This window comes from Mchenga conophoros, linkage group LG15 (genome assembly GCF_057382185.1).
Source record: "Mchenga conophoros isolate Kocher_MC1m ecotype Shallow Benthic linkage group LG15, M_conophoros_male_GT1.1, whole genome shotgun sequence".
Classification (NCBI taxonomy): Eukaryota; Metazoa; Chordata; class Actinopteri; order Cichliformes; family Cichlidae; genus Mchenga; species Mchenga conophoros.
This window is the reverse complement of record NC_140540.1, coordinates 995,625-1,012,642: the sequence shown is the minus strand read 5'-3', so window position 1 is coordinate 1,012,642 and position 17,018 is coordinate 995,625. Positions and strand designations below refer to the sequence as shown.

General features: G+C 42.8%; 1 long non-coding RNA gene across 1 annotated transcript; it reads right to left on the bottom strand.

The window, feature by feature from the left end:
• Positions 1-11,323: 11,323 nt before the first annotated feature.
• On the bottom strand, positions 11,324-17,018 carry LOC146557440 (uncharacterized). Its single transcript, XR_014888654.1, has 2 exons — positions 16,300-17,018; positions 11,324-12,720 (listed from the first exon to the last, which is right to left on the bottom strand). It is a non-coding gene; the product is annotated as an uncharacterized LOC146557440 (long non-coding RNA).

The following is a 17,018-nucleotide window of genomic DNA, read 5'->3' as shown; positions in this document are numbered from 1 at the left end:
AGTTTCGGGAAGCAGCTGCAGTGAGCTCTGAGAGTGATTGGAACCAGACCTGACCAAACACTTTTTGGTGTTTTTCTCCTTGGGCCAGATGGATGGGCTTATCAGAACAACTGAGATTATATCAGGTAAATGAGCAATTAAATCATTTGAAATTGTTCCTTTAGCAGCAATCTGAAACAGTTATTGAATGTCTCGGGCCCTGAGATGCTGAATAGCTTTACTGAAACACGAGGCTCCATCTAAACGTCAGCTAACCAGGCTTGCTCTCTGACACGTGTCTGAGTCGGGGGGGGGGGGCATTAGGTCGGGGTACCCATCCATCCATCTCTCCTCCACTTATTCATCTGACCTGCTTCAGCTTGCAGCAGCCCTTCTGCACAGAGCCGCACTGTCACAGTCTGTCACAGTATGCGTCAGGGAGGCATACTTTATGTTCCCCTGTGCCCCCTGCAGGCCCTCCTGCCAATTATCTATGAAGCCCACATCGTTTCTGGGACACCACTCAGACAGCCAGCAATTTAAGGAGAACATGCGGCTAAACATGTCACTCCTGGTCTGATTGGGGAGGGGACCAGAGAAAACTACAGAGTCCGACATTGTTTTGGCAAAGTTGCACACCGATTCAATATTGATTTTAGTGACCTCCGATTGGCGTAACCGGGTGTCATTACTGCCGACGTGAATTATGATCTTACTGAATTTACGTTTACCCTTAGCCAGCAGTTTTAAATTTCCTTCAATGTCGCCTGCTCTGGCCCCTGGAAGACAATTGACTATGGTTGCCGGTGTCTCTAGCTTCACATGTCTGAGAACAGAATCACCAATTACCAGAGTTTGACCCCCGGCGGGTGTGTCGCCGAGTGGGGAAAAACGGTTAGACACATGAACGGGTTGGTGGTGTACCTGGGGCTTCTGTTTAGGACTATGCTTCCTCCTCACCGTAACCCAGCCGCCCTCTTTCCCCAGCTGCTTGGGGTCTGCCGGGGAACAGCTAGCGGGGCCTATGCTATCTTTGGCTGCACCAGCTACAGGGGCCTGGCTAGCTATGGGTGAATGAAGGGTGCGAAGCCGAGTCTCCAATTCAGTAATCCTGGCCTCCAGAGCTGCAAATATGCTACATTTGTTACAGATATCATTACTGCTAAAGGAGGCCGAGGAGTAACTAAACATCTGACACAATGAGCAAGAAAGTGCAGGAGGGACAGGAGAAGTAGCCATGGTGCTACGAGCTAAGCTAAGCTACCAAAACTGTAGAGACACAGTGAGTGAATACTTTGGCTATAAGTTAGGTAGTGAGTACACAGAGAGTGTGCTTCGGAGGAAGCACGTGAAGATTATACTATGAGAAAAGAATGTATCTTACAGTTTTTAATTAAATTGCTAAGCAGATAAGCTACTCAGAAACACCACTGTGTTTGAGCAGGAACAGGAAGTGATACTCTACACAGAGAGAGCGAACACCAAGTGACAGTGCCACCAAGTCATGTGATACATGTCACTACAAATAACAGCACTTACATTTGGCTCTTATTTAGAGGTGTTATTTCAATGGTGTACCTTTTTTTTGTGTATGAGGAGCGCTTGAAGAGTTACCAACTGCTGCTAAGAAAACACTGCTCAAACACACGAGGAATGCAGTAAATCATAAAATCACTGAGCGCTCCTTCAAAGCAGTGATATATGGGAAGCAGCTCTGCGAGGTGTAGAGCGATCAAAGGCGTGGCAGAGGTCTGGCCTTAGTTTATGGGAGTGTGGCGGTCAGCCGACAGGCCTCAAGATCAGAGAGGTGGAGTTCACTTCTCCCTGTTTGCCCCTGAGAGCAGGCTGAACTAATCCAACCCAGTTTCTGCAAATTGAGGAGACTTGTGATCCTCAGAAGGTTTCCTGTTATCACTGACGCCTGTAAATTGCTTTTTCCTGTCCTCGCATAATATCATTACAGTCTTTTCAAAAGATGCCAGCGCGTCATGTCTAGCTTTGTGCCTCAGGGAGGAAAGATTTTCTATTCCTGGAAGATCAGCTACATGTGACAATAAGAACCCTGTTTGTCTACTTATTTGTCCTCTTTAATGCACTCTATGCACATATATATAAATGTATATTTCCCTCACAGGTGCCAAAAACATAGTGGAAGAGATTTGAACCAACACTGGGAAACAACATCTCACATGTTCGTGTACCGCTACGTTACAGGTCAGCGTGTCACATGTTGCCACGAGCTATAGAAGCTTGATTGATTCAAACCACATGTTACAGTGAGATGAAATAATTCGAGCCCATGCAAGAAAAAGAAGTACAAGTTGATTTTGGCAGGAGAAATAGTGCATAGAATTTTTACACAATTAGAGGGGCACGACTCAATTGGTGGAAATATGATTACATCTAAAAATAAAATACAGACTCTTGACTGAGACGGTAGAGCTGTTTCTCAGACTCAACTCTAGTTGTTGGGCAGAAAAATCCAAAAGTAGCCGTTTACACCTTATTGCAGACTAGCAGCATTTCCTGTAAGCCAACATTTGAAAACAGATATTTATATGTGCAATCACACAGCCCCACAGCCGAGAGGCTAACAGCAGCCGTACACCCAGGCTACTTTTTGTTAACTGGGCCTCAGTAGTAGTCGCCCCCCCACCCCACAAACACCCAACAGAAGAAGTTTCAAGAAGAAAGACCCTGTACCTCTCTGGAGAGCATGTAAAACCTATGTGCCTGCAGGGGTCAAAGGTCAGAGCAGCGTGAACCTGACTCTTCGTTTGCTCAGCGGGTCACCACCTGGACCTGTTTCTAACTGTGGATGTGGGCCTAAAATATGTCTTTGCTACAGTAGCAGGAGGAAGAAGCCACTTATCAAACAGGTGGGGGGAGATGAGGAGACAGGTCAGGTGTGTGTGTGTGTGTGTGTGAGTGTGTGTGTGTGTGTGTGTGTGTGTGTGTGTGTGTGTGTGTGTGTGTGTGTGTGTGTGTGTGTGTGAGAGTGTGTGTGTGTGTGAGTGTGTGTGTGTGTGTGTGTGTGTGTGTGTGTCAAATAACTCATCGCTCTCTTTCTGTTAGTGTTTCTCTCTCTCCTGCTGTTTGAAGGTCTCTCACCCCACTTAATTGTCACTTGGTAGAGGAACAGAGAACAAAGCGAGGTACGGTTTCCATGGAGTGCTGTCAGTCTCTCCGTTCTCTTCTTAACTGATTAGCCTCGTTGATCAGCCTGAGATGCACATTTACTTATCCTAAAGCAAACACCAGCATGCCCGGCAGTGACTGCTCTAAAAATAACAGGTCACTTAGCAAGAGTCAAAAGAGAAGGCTTTTAGAGGATTACGGGCCTTGTTAACACTGCTGAGGGCAGGATTATTATCTGAACAATGGATGAAACTGCAGATAACGTGACGAGAGAGGCGAGTGCTGATGTGTTATGAGCCCGATCCTGCAGCCTCTCAGGTTTATGGAGAATTTTAGTTTCTTTCAGCTTCACTCGCTTCTGTTTTATGGTCATGGCTGCATCGTTTTGGCTCAGCATCGATTCCGGTTCCAGCAGCAAAGTCAGAAAAGCACGAAAACCTTTCGCTTTTTAGCGTTCATGTATCTTTAGCAAAACACTGCAATACTTGTTTGTTTGCATTTAAAAGCACCACTGCAGCACGATCATGTGTCTGCTGCTCAGTGCTCTGGATACGGCTTATTAGCAAGTCACAAACACACAACAGCTGTAACACAGTCGTTTTACAGTCTGAATGCTGTTTACGTTCACAGCCACCATCTTGGATTGTTAACTGGGCGCTGCTCTGACTTCCTGAGTTGGAAATCCAAGTCGAGTTATTCCAGCTATAAATACTGACTTAATCTGGACTGTTAATATTCCTGAAGTCTCCGTTGCATGCCCTTACTGCGCCGCTGCATGTCTGAAATGAAATGAAAACTGTGCTACTCTAATTAGTCAGTCAGTGATTTACTCTTAGAGCTTTTCACGAATGATAACCAGCTGTTAAGAGTGTTGTTAATGAACCACAGCAGAAACGTTCATGTGTGTATCAGCAGCTGCTGTGGTGTTTGAAGGTGACTCTAACAGGAAGTCTCTGTGGCCGCTCGCTTCATCTGTTACAGCTGCTGTGGGCGGGATTATTATTGTCATTGGAAGGTTTGTGGCTGTGAATAAAAGGCGTTTATCAATAAGAAAATATAACTGTCTGTTTTTACATCCAATCCTATTGAAACGATGACAGAAACACCCACACAGTGCTGCAGAGTCGAGAGGGAGGAGCTCTTTAGTGAAGTTCATCCACTGTCTCAAACAGGCTGTCTTAGCTCGCTAACCTTGGACGTCTATATCAGGGAAATCACCTCTTTATGACGACACACAGAGCCGACATTAGAAAAAATGTCTGACCTGAGAGTAGTCTGAAGCTGAGCTTTGAGCTCATACTGATTACTTGTACATTTGTGGACATTGCTATTTGATATTTCGACCACAGTAACGAGCACAAACCAGTCTTTAATTATATGACAGAGAATAAGGAATGCTAGAATATGTCTCGTTTGTTAAACACTAACTAATATGAAACACCAAATGCTGTAGCAGTGTGGAGATGTTGATGGCAGCACAGGAAAAAGCTGCGGTCCGTCTGGTCTGAATTGATGAACACCATCGTGTCCATGTTACTGCTCAGAAACTCTCATTGTTGGCTACCCTGGAGCGTGAGAGGAGCGTGCTGATCAACATTCAGGGCTTGAGTTTCAGCTTCAGTTATAGATTTGACCTGCTCTGCTTCTGCAGAGGAGAGCTGAATGTTATAGCTGATTTATTTGAGGATTTCTAAGAGATTCCATCTCCATATGGTGTCCGTATGGATGTAAGGGTGAGCTGATGGTGCGGTGCGAGGTAAGTGGGTCATCTTTGCCGTGGCCTTTGTGGAGATCCAGAAATTCTTTTATTGCTGCCATATAACTTGAATCATTATAATTGCATTAATAACATTCTTTACAGCATTATTCCATTTAATAATATTTCTCACAGTATTGATATTGCATTAAAGTTGTTTATTGAGGATGTTTAGTTAAGGATCCTTCTATTATGTTAACTTTTATTACAGGTACAGCCAGAAGTATTTTATACACATTGCATTTGTGCTTATTCAGAGTTGATGTTCCGTCCATTAAGGGTCTTAAGCTTCACTGGCGTGACTGTCCAGGTGATACATGCTGAGGGAAGATGAGAACATAGAAGGTTGACTGCATGCATGCTTACAACACATATAACACATATAATCTAGGAATGTGTCAGGCCTGAGGCCTCAACTCATTTGGTGTCTCACTGTATTTTTGTCAGAAGACATATGCTGATGTTTTCTCCGGGCTGTTAATAAACTGACCGTTTGATTGCACTTTTCTGGGGCCTCCGTGGTTTGTGACACTGCTCTACATTGATTGATTTCGCGACACCTTCTCTACAGTGTGATTTGAAATTGAAACACCCCCAAAGCCCTGGAGGAGCATCTGCAGGGTAGTGATGGAACAAGTCATGGTCTCGTTTGAGAAGCGTAACATTTCACTTTAGATGAACCCAAAGCTATTAGAGAAACTGTTTAATAATCTGTTGACTCAATATTCAAAAACACGGGTTCAGCATAATCATACACACTCAGGAAACCACCACTCGTTCTACTCTGACATTTCTTTAGATAATACAGTCATAGGCTTACAGAGCAGCTTGTTATAGGCCACCGGTGACTCCTGCTAATGCTCAAAGGTACATTAATGCCGAGTCATTGAAAGTGTCCATCATTGTGTGTGATCATTATTATGTCAGGAAACACTTTCCTGCACTGATGCTCAACTGCAGCAGGGAAGCTCACATCAGTGCATCTGTAATAAAGTGAGCTGTTTTACTGGGACCAGTACACACCAGTACAACAGCATCAGCTCATGTGGCTGTACTTCATCTTTTTAAGGACACACTGCACTCTGTGTTGAGGTATGCCAAGTTTTCAGCTAAGAGCTCTTTGAGAACCATCTAACCGGTGTTCTTTCACGCCGGTCAGACGGTGTCATTGTTGCCATTTCTTCAAAGATGTAACCAAAGAAATGGAAACAGATGATCTGTTTTTGTGACAGGCTGCTAGCAACAAAGTGCTTCTAAATACAGTTTGTGTGTGAATGTGTCACTGGTGTAAATGGTCAGGTTGAAGGATTAGACCTTCACAAAGCCTGGGGAAACATCAGCACAAAGTCTGGCTGCTTGGAAGCAAAGTATAGTAAATCGTGCCAACATTTCATCAGTCGTGAAACGCTTCCTGATCTTTGTGTAAGTCACAGCAACCCAACCTGACTGAACTCATTTCATACATCATTATGCAAAAATGCTGCATGAATGAAAAGGTAAACACATTATATTCACTGTATCTGGAAAGGATTCACAGACGTCACATGTTGTCCCATTGCAGCCGTGTGCCAACCGGATCACATTTTGCACTTGAATTCAGTCAAACTGAGTTTTTTAGTGCCAACCAATGAGCCGGTGCCGACACAATGACACGTTCTGTCTCAAAGCAAACGCTGACTTTAGAAGCACAAGGGTTTTATCTTCTACTAATAATGTCATAATGAAAGTCTGATAAAGTAAGTGTGTGTGTGTGTGTGTGTGTGTGTGTGTGTGTGTGTGTGTGTGTGTGTGTGTGTGTGTGTGCCTTCTGCTCTGACACAGGGATTTAAGGTCCTGGATGAGTTAAAGCCTTTTTAAACCTCAGGTGTAAACGGCTGATGGGGTCCCGTCATCACCCCGCTGGGCGGGCGTGAAGAACGAGGCATTAGGTGTTAAGAGCAAAGACGCTATAAAGCAAATAAACAGACATGTAGTCCTGCTTTGTAATACTTGTGCTGTCCACACGTATCTGTCAGCTTGGTGAATTTTGTCAGGTTGATGATCTGTTGGTGCAATAAACTAATGCTTGTGTTATACAGCGAGGTAAACCATTGATATGATAGTGACGTTATCTGTTTGAATGCCAAAGTCATTTGTCACCTGGAAACACAAAGAAAGGGACGAGTAAAAAAGAAACCTCCATGTTCATTAGTCATCTCACAGCAGAGTGAGAGACAGCTGTAGCTTCATTGTGAACACTGTAAAACCAGCATCAGTCTCTGCTTCCTCTCCTCACCACCATCATCTGCAAACACAGGAGATGTTCATCACGTTTAGTGGAAATGCAAACTGTCTCACAGTCACTGTTCACAGGAGGCAGATTACAGAGAGCGATGAGCCGGTGTCACTTTTATAGAAAATCGTTGTATCAGCATTGTCTTTGAGGACTGCTCCAACCTCACTCTGGAGAGTCATAGCTGTCACCTCTGACCTCTGCTGCACAGGGACTGCACACACACACATGCACCGCCTGTCTGAGCATCATAAAGAGAGCACACATCAGAGAAGAGGGCGGTAAGTGACTCATGTTGTAACTGACGTCAGACGCCGGAGATTTTGGCGGAAAATTAAAGCGAATGGTAGTTTAGAATTGAACGAACTCCTTTAAGCTTCAGTATTACCAAATACACTTATCAATTGTCTTATAACTAACAACATTTGTCTAAATCATCTCCAACACCCTGGAGAACAACGGGGAGAGTTTAGAGGCTCTCCAAGATTACATCGATCAGTGCTTCCAGGATCTCGTGATGAAGAAGGCCCAGAGTGCAGCTTCCCCGGCCAAATCATTAAACTATCTACGTGATAAAAAGCTATGTATTGCAAGTGTATATGGTCCAAATGTTGACGATCCCTCAGTCTTTCACGGTTTTTTCAGTGCACTCTCTGAACACTTAGATGGCACACTTGTTCTTGGAGGTGACCTCAACCTTGGACTAAATGAAGACATGGATAGGCTCAATACAGCGGGAACTCAGCGTAATTGGCAGTCCACAAATATAATCAAACAGTATATGAGCGACTTGCATGGCGCTCCCTTCAGACTTTATTAAATATTTTAAAAAAGAGTGGACTTCATATTTGGACTATAATGACACTCCCGAAACATCAGCTTCTGTTCTATGGGAAGCAGGGAAAGCTGTGATGAGAGGTAAAATAATTTCTTTCTCATCACATAAAAAGAAAAAAGAAAACAAAAATATTCAGGAATTAGAAAAAAACATCAAATCACTAGAAGAAGCCTACGCGTCCCACCAAGATCAGGAAACATTGAACAAAATACGCAAAACAAAACTAGAATTAAATGAGATAATTGATAAAAAAACAAAATTCTTAGTACAAAGACTACGCCTACAAAATTATGAACATGGTAATAAATCCGGTCAATTTCTAGCAAACCAGCTAAAAATAAATAAAGAAAAAACAACTATATGTGCTGTTCAAGATTCATCTGGGAACACAATATATGAACCGATACAAATAAACAACATTTTCAGGGATTTCTATAAAACGTTGTATTCACCACAAATAAACCCATCTAAAAAAGAAATTGATCAGTTTTTGGACAACATAACTCTTCCAAAATTATTGGACACTCAAGCAATGGCACTGGATTCACCACTGACACCAGGTGAACTCCAGGAAGCCCTGATAAGTATGCCCAATAATAAGGCTCCAGGTCCAGACGGCTTTCCTGCAGAATTCTACAAAGAATTCTGGTCGGTTCTAGCACCAGTTTTCTACAGAACGTTGTTGGAAATTAAAGAAAAGGGCAGACTTCCATCAAATATGAACTCTGCAAACATTAATCTCCTGCTAAAACCAGGCAAAGACCCTGTATATCCCTCAAGCTATCGTCCAATATCCCTTATAAATGTAGACCTTAAAATAATCTGCAAAGCTCTCTTGAAGAGACTGGAGAAAATAAGAGTCTATCAAAATAAGATTACTTAATTTGATAGACTACTCATACAGTAAAAACCTTGAAACTACAATATTTTCTTTAGATGCAGAAAAAGCGTGTGACAGAGTTAACTGGAAATTTCTATTTGCAACTTTACACAAATTTGGTTTTGGATCCTCTTTCATAAACTGGTTAAAAATATTATATAATTCCCCAACAGCTTGTGTTAGAACAAATGACCAGACATCCTCCAGCTTCTGTCTCCTGAGGGGCACCAGGCAGGGATGCCCACTCTCCCCTTCACTGTTTGCAATTTTTATTGAACCACTAGCAGCAGCAATTAGACAGAATTCAGTAATTAGGGGCATAAAATGCAAGAACGTGGAACATAAAATCAGCCTTTATGCGGATGATGTGTTACTTTTTCTCCAAAACTCACAAACCAATATCTCTGGGGTGATTGCATTGATAAACTCTTTTGCAAGAATATCAGATTACTCAATGAACTGGTCAAAATCTACAGTCTTCCCGATTAATTGCGCCGATCGTCACCGCGACGCGACGAAGGCTGTCCCAATTCGAAGGCTGCTCGAAATGCGGCCCTCAAATGCGTCCTTAAGTTCCCTGAATTTTAAGGACGTGGCGGTGTAGACTTCGTGGCCCAACATATCCCAGAATGCATAGCGCGGCGGTGGGTGTGGATAATTTTGCCGAAAAAAACGGCGGATGAGGGGCGGCCGAAGAGTAAACTTTAAGTAAGTACTGAATATGATGTCACTTATTTATGTGCAAATGTTTAATAATGAAGAACATGAAAACATTACTGGTGGCCACATGTCGGCAAAGTCATGTGACATCAGTGACGTTTGTACTAACTTGGTTTTAAAGCCTTTACTTTAAAATATTCGCTGTTTAATAGCTGAGCTTAATCAGAGAATGATCAAAGCTCATGTAGAAACAAACAAACGAATGAACAAAAGATTTCTCCTTCATCTCTGTCAAACACAGCTGTATGACACGTTTCCAGCTGTTAGTATCATGGTTGCTAGGCAACCTGGGCAGCGCAACAGAGGCTAGACCGTCCCATTTCACAAGCCTCGCACTTCCGGCCTTAGTGGTCTTTAAGTACATGGCCCTTGAGGATCGTTGAGGCTGCGTACTTTAAGGCTGCAGACCCTGAATTGGGATACAGCCGTTGAGGAGCTAATTTAGCCATTTAAATCAGCTGTGTTGGTTCGAGGACACGTCTAAAACTGCAGGGACACCGGCCCTCGTGGACTGAGATTGCCCACCCCTGCTCTAGCAGATCATTACATGAAGGAACCTTTTAAAACAAGCGCGCTCATGCTCACAGGTGTACACACGGGTGCTCACACACACAAACTACACCCTTTTTGGCTCCTACCTTAAAGCACACTGTGTGCTGTCGATCTTACGTGCTGCACAATAATGTCAGTGCGCCCCAGGGCGGCTGTGGCTACGATGTAGCTGCCATCGCCAGTGCGTGAATGTGTGTGTGAATGACTGAATGTAGTGTGAAGCGCTGTGGGGTCCTTAAGGACTAGAAAAGCGCTATACAAATGCAGGCCATTTTAATATTTAGTATTTACTGTTATATTCCCATAGAGCATGGTAATGATGTTGTTTATTATATTGCTCTTTTTTTTCTGCTTGTTTTCTCTTTTTTCTTTCTCAACAGGTGATCCAGGTGATTGACAGATGTATTTTTTGTCTGCTTATTTTGTTGGTTTTTGGTTTTTTTGCCCTTTATCACCGTTCCTCTTCCCCGCTGTTTTTCTTTCCCTCTTTCTTTCTCCCTTTTCTTTTCCCCAGTCAAGTCTGTCCCGTATTTAGCAGATTAAAATAAAATAAACAATAAAAGGCGAATCAAATAGACCAATACAGCAAGGCTGGGTTGGTTGATTTGGTAAAGTAAATCTGTTGGGCATCTTTCTTTGCCTTTAGACAATAATTCTGATGGCAAAAGAGCCAAACGGGGCAGGCAAAAAAATGAAAATAAAAAAATAAAGAGAGTGCACCAGTAAAACCAGAATATGCCGGCTTGTACACATACACGAGAGACACGAGAGTTCTTCTTTACTGATGTTTACTGTGCTTCTCTTAACGTACAGGTACACCGTAGAACTGGTGAATACAAATGTACAAGAAAATTATATTTCAGCATTAAAACATATTACAATATAAAATTCACAAAATATAAACAAACATACCACTTTGGCCTGCAAGTAGACAAACCGGTGTAATTGGAACTTAGGACTTATTTCTTGAAGGAAACCGTTTCCAGGGCCTACTCCGTGGATCGGCTTCCTTCGAGGCGTGGACGTCTATCAGCAGAGAATGTACCTTCACCTATCAGCAGAGAATGTCCCTTAGTCTGTAACACAGTCAAATATATTCTCAAGTAATATTCAAGCATGCCATTCAGCGTGTTAGTACGAGCTCGGGAGCAGCTTGGGAGAACAAGAAAACAGAGACTGCTTTAGATTGTCTTCCCAAAGTGACTCAACTTTATTCACAAGTACAACAGTTTATATAGAGGGTAAAATTCATGAGACAGCAGATTATCAGTTTAAACCAGTATAGACCAAGATAAGGCAGCGTCTTCCTGCCCTTGGGTGAAGAAGCATCCTTTGTGTAGTTTATTAGTTCAGCTACAATTGTGATTATCTCAGCGACATATTTTCAAGGCACAAAACGAAGAGTTCTTACATTAGTGAAATCTGAAACAAACCATTTGGCCTCAACAGGCGTCTAAAAGATTAAGAAACTAATGTAGCTGAGGGAGTGATCTCTGTGGTATTTCAACCTTGTACCAGCCTGTGATTCTCACACATCAATTCTTGGGTCAAAGAGAAAAACACTGAAACAAAGGGGCCTTATTGAATGACAGAGTTTTCCTGCATAATGTCACTATAAAACAATATCCAGTAAATGCTACCATGGTACTAAAATACCTAACAGTTCCACTCTTTTTTTATTATTATTTTTAAAAAAAATAATAACTCAAATAGAAAGGAAAAATCACAAATGTAATAACATAATATAAAAAGCAAATCATAAAATGTAATAGTTCACAACCTAATGTTCAATATACACATCAGGAACATCATTGGTAACATCTGGCACATCCTCAGGATCAATTTGTGCTAATTGCAAATACATTGAAGTAGCTGTACTAGTAGCTATATGGGTTATCATTGAAAATGTGGCTTGCAGAAATGTGAACAGGGTTGCACTTTACAATACGAAATAGTAAATAAAAATCCTAAGGTTAATGCAGTAGATATGATTAATAACCTAAATATATAAAAAAGACAGTTCTTTAGTCGTCTCCTGGCCTGGTCCCAGGTTCGAGAGACACCGTATAAGCGTCGTGTGATGACAATGGGCATTTCATTTTCTCCATTATCAGGATGAAACGAGTCTATCTTTATCAGGTTAGACATTGTGTGGTACTTTCGGCTTTTTATTCCTGTTGGATGTTCGAGTACCTTGCTGTTGTTCAGGTGGGGGATCAAAGGGCTTTCTGAGTCTTGGCTCTTTCAGGCGTTGTGTGTTAATCAGTGATTGTGTGTGTGTAGGTGTATTGGATCCGGGCGTTGGCTCGCCTGAGTCGTCATCTGTAGGTGTATTGAATCCGGGCGCTGGCTCGCCGGAGACGTCATCTACTTGATCCGACGCCTTAGGTGGTTTGGTGGGGCTGGTCTTAACCCTGCTGGCATGAATCCACTGAGGTTGTCCATCTGTTAGGATGCTGGTTCTCGTCACTGCAAGTACAGTCTGGGGCTGGAACACGCGCGGCCTCCCAGAGTGTCCTTGGTTTTAGTGGCTTCACCAACACGCATCTCCTTGTCTCCACTGGTGGAACTGTGGAGGGGAAAGGCTGAGAGAGACAAACTTTCTGATAGTTATTATTCAGTGTTTCTACCAGATTGTAGACATAGTCGGACAATGCAATATCTACATCACCTTCTAATAGCGGTGCCCCTCTGGAAGCTGACCATGGTGTTGGAAATAATCTTATTTCAAATGGAGATAATTTGGTTACTGCAGATGGAGTCATAATGTATGAAATGGAAAATCTGGTTGTGGTAAATGCTGATGTTTTGCTTTTGAGCTACCTACATTAGTTCGCGCACATGTTAGACAGGTTGCTAATATGCTTTTTACTGCATGTGATGTTTTTTCAATTACAAATCTTGATTTTATTGCCCCTATTACCCCCCTTTGTCCGACATGACTCACACAGTGAAAATGTCGGGCAAGGACTGGCATCAGGGAATATGGGAGGGCAATCAAACCCTTAAGATTTTGTATAAGCCATCTCTGTCATCTAAGGTACAGTCATTATTCTCCCAATAGGTGTAATCACATGCAGAGGCTTGCTCTTGTATGAATTTTAAATCAACATTTGTGTCTAAATAGTCTGGGAGTGTAACAAGTGGCAGCTGTAGGGGCACAGATAATACTTCCTGCGGAGGTGGGAGCTGTGATGCAGCTGCAGCTTTGGCTGTCACGTCTGCTAGGGCATTACCTGTTGCTTCGTCTGTGTCAGCTGTACTGTGTCCATTCGTTTTTACAACTGCAACGGCCGATGGTAGCTGTATAGCCTGAAAAAGTCTTTGAACAAAATCAGAATTTAGCAATTTATTTTCCGTCAGCAGATCTAAATCCTCTCTGTCTCCACAATGTGCCAAAGTCATGTACGACGCCAAATGCATAGCGGCTGTCTGTGTAAATTGTCATACGCTTATCCAAATGGAGCTCACAGGCGCGTATTAAAGCCATGAGCTCTGCTTTTTGTGCTGAGTGAAATGGTAATGAGTGAGCCTCTAGTATGATGTCAGGCACTGTTACCACTGGATAGCCACAAAGAAATGAGTTGTCACTCGGCCTTGAACAGGACCCGTCCACATAAACCGTGGCTGAGTCTGAGATAGGTGTTTGCTCTAAATCTGGACGTGGTGCTGTGGATTCCTGTATACGTGTCATGCAGTCATGATCGTCAAGCCTGTCTGAGCCATCCTGTCGGTCAGAAGAACACAGCATAGGATCAATAAATGTGCTGGCGAATTGGGTGTGCTGCTCGCTTTTATAGTGAGATTTGCATATGTTGTGTAGTTATGTTTGCTAGAATGGTCGTGACCTGGTGATTGGTGTGTAGAATAGTGTCATGTGAGAGTGTAAGCTTCTCGCAGTCCCTTATCATGATAGAGCAAGCTGCTACTGCCCTCAGGCAGGCCGGCATCCCCTGAACAATTCAGGCAGCACCTTTGAGTGGCGGAGGTCAGCGCTCCCTTTAATGCATTGAAAGAGGCAGTCATTTCTGTGGACCACAGTATTCGAGGAGGCTTCTCTTTTTTGCAGCATTCACGCAGAATGTGGTCATGAAAAGAACAGTCTGGTATCCACTGTCTGCAATAGTTCACCATGCCTAGGAAGGACAGCATTTCCTTCTGTGTAGTGGGACGAGGGACAGAGGTCACAGCTTTGACCCTGTCTGCAGTCATGGAACGTTTTCCGTGAGACAGTGTGAATCCCAAATATTGAACAGAAGTCTGACAGTACTGCATTTTCTTTGCTGATGCTTTGTGGCCAGTCTTTTGGAGGTGCTGGAGTAGCATGTGTGTAGCAGTTTGACATAGTTTTTCACTTTCAGCACAGAGGAGGAGGTCATCCACATGTGGATCAGGGTGCAGCCCTGGAGGAGTGAAGCACCATTGAGAAAGCAGCAGAGCTGTCTATCATGCCTTGGGGCAAACGAGTCCAAGTGTACTGCTTATTTCTATGTGTGAATGCAAATAACGGCTGTGTGTCTTCATGCACAGGTACTGAGAAAAAGGAGCGGAGCATAAATCCACCACGGTAAAATGTGTATGCAATGCATGTCAATATGCTGTGAACATCTGAAACGAGAGGTGGCAGAGGAATGTTGACTGCATTAATTTGCCTTAAGTCTTGTATGAAACGCCATACGCCAGGTTTGTTAGGCTTTGGCACAGGATTGACAGGAGTGTGGGCTTTATTACTCCTGTAGTCAATAAATCTCCTATCATGACATCTAGGGCTGCGGCTTTTTCGGCAAAAATGGGATGTTGCTTGACATATACTGGCTTGTTGTGTTTTAATAGGTGTACGTGATAAAGTGTACAGTCAATAAATCCTATATCATTCTCACTTTTTGACCATAATGTCATATTCTGGTATTCAGCTGGCAATGTAACTGCAGAAATAGTACAGTGGATAGGGTAGGTTAGATCTATGTGTCGACATATTTCGTAACCTATGTCTGAGTTATGTAACAAAATCACTGTTTGACCTTAGAGAAACAAAAGTGTGGCTCCCAGTCATGGGATTACCTGGTAGTGGCGTCTGTACACGTTTTTTTTTGGCACAGTGTGTGACATAGAGTACCGGACAAAAAGGATGTTGAGTTCATTCTCTGCTGAGGGTCCAGCTGACACAGAGGATGTTCCTTCTCCATGGTGTCGGTGCATAGGGCAGAGAAAACAGCTGTTATCAGTGTCAGCAAACATTTCACCCTTTATGTTAAATGAAATACACAAATTCATTTTTGCTCTGGGTGTCTGCGGCTGCTGGAAAACTGAGCCACAATAAAAACACATATCTCTACTTTTATCCTTCCGTCCTCTGAAACTTCCTTGCTGTGCTGGAGCGGGTAATCCTGCATACATTAGTTTCTCACTTTCCTCTGAGCCTTCTACATCAAAATTCAACTTTATCTTAACACTTTTAGCTTTCGTGGTAGTATCTGCACTGGCCTTCAGTTTTACTGACCTGTTTTCTGGCGATAATCGTTCGGGATAGGGCTCCGGAAATAAATTAGAATGCATTGAACTTACAGTCCGTAAGTTGTAAACAAAGTCAGTCACATAAGCACTTCCGCATGTTCTGGATACGTGATCATGGACGTCTTCACCGATTCGCGGACGTGGGTTACACGTAACCGGAAATGGGAGTTATACTGAGCCGTTATTTGAGACTTTATATTTTATTTTTTTTCGGTTTTACAGTTAATTTTGAGTTTTTATCGGACCCGTCTAAGGTCTTTGAATTATTCTGACCCATGGTCAGTGATTTCCAGAGGGGTTTAGACGCTTTGAAGGATTTAAGTTAGTTTTTATTTTTGCTGTGGCACACCTGAGGTTACTTGATTTTTTTGCTAGCAATTTTATCTTTTTAGTGAGCAACTTCTCACTTTTTAACGAGCAACTTCTCGTTTTATGACCCCAGGCAACTTCCTGTGTCCTTTCTGCTTTTATTTACAAAACAACAGGCAACTTCCTGTGTTTCTATGTGGGCCACTAACGAAGGCTCCTCAGCGTATCCCACTTGTTACTATGTGGGCCACTGAAGAAGGCCTCGTCAGCGTATCCCGTTTCTATGTGGATCACTGAGAAAGGCATAACACAGTCTTATAAAATAAAAGACCAGTGCTTACCTTCGTCAGGATCCCACTTCTGACACCAAAATTGAAGGAAACCGTTTCCAGGGCCTACTCCGTGGATCGGCTTCCTTCGAGGCGTGGACGTCTATCAGCAGAGAATGTACCTTCACCTATCAGCAGAGAATGTCCCTTAGTCTGTAACACAGTCAAATATATTCTCAAGTAATATTCAAGCATGCCATTCAGCGTGTTAGTACGAGCTCGGGAGCAGCTTGGGAGAACAAGAAAACAGAGACTGCTTTAGATTGTCTTCCCAAAGTGACTCAACTTTATTCACAAGTACAACAGTTTATATAGAGGGTAAAATTCATGAGACAGCAGATTTATCAGTTTAAACCAGTACAGACCAAGATAAGGGAGCGTCTTCCTGCCCTTGGGTGAAGAAGCATCCTTTGTGTAGTTTATTAGTTCAGCTACAATTGTGATTATCTCAGCGACATATTTTCAAGGCACAAAACAAAGAGTTCTTACATTAGTGAAATCTGAAACAAACCATTTGGCCTCAACAGGCGTCTAAAAGATTAAGAAACTAATGTAGCTGAGGGAGTGATCTCTGTGGTATTTCAACCTTGTACCAGCCTGTGATTCTCACACATCAATTCTTGGGTCAAAGAGAAAAACACTGAAACAAAGGGGCCTTATTGAATGACAGAGTTTTCCTGCATAATGTCACTATAAAACAATATCCAGTAAATGCTACCATGGTACTAAAA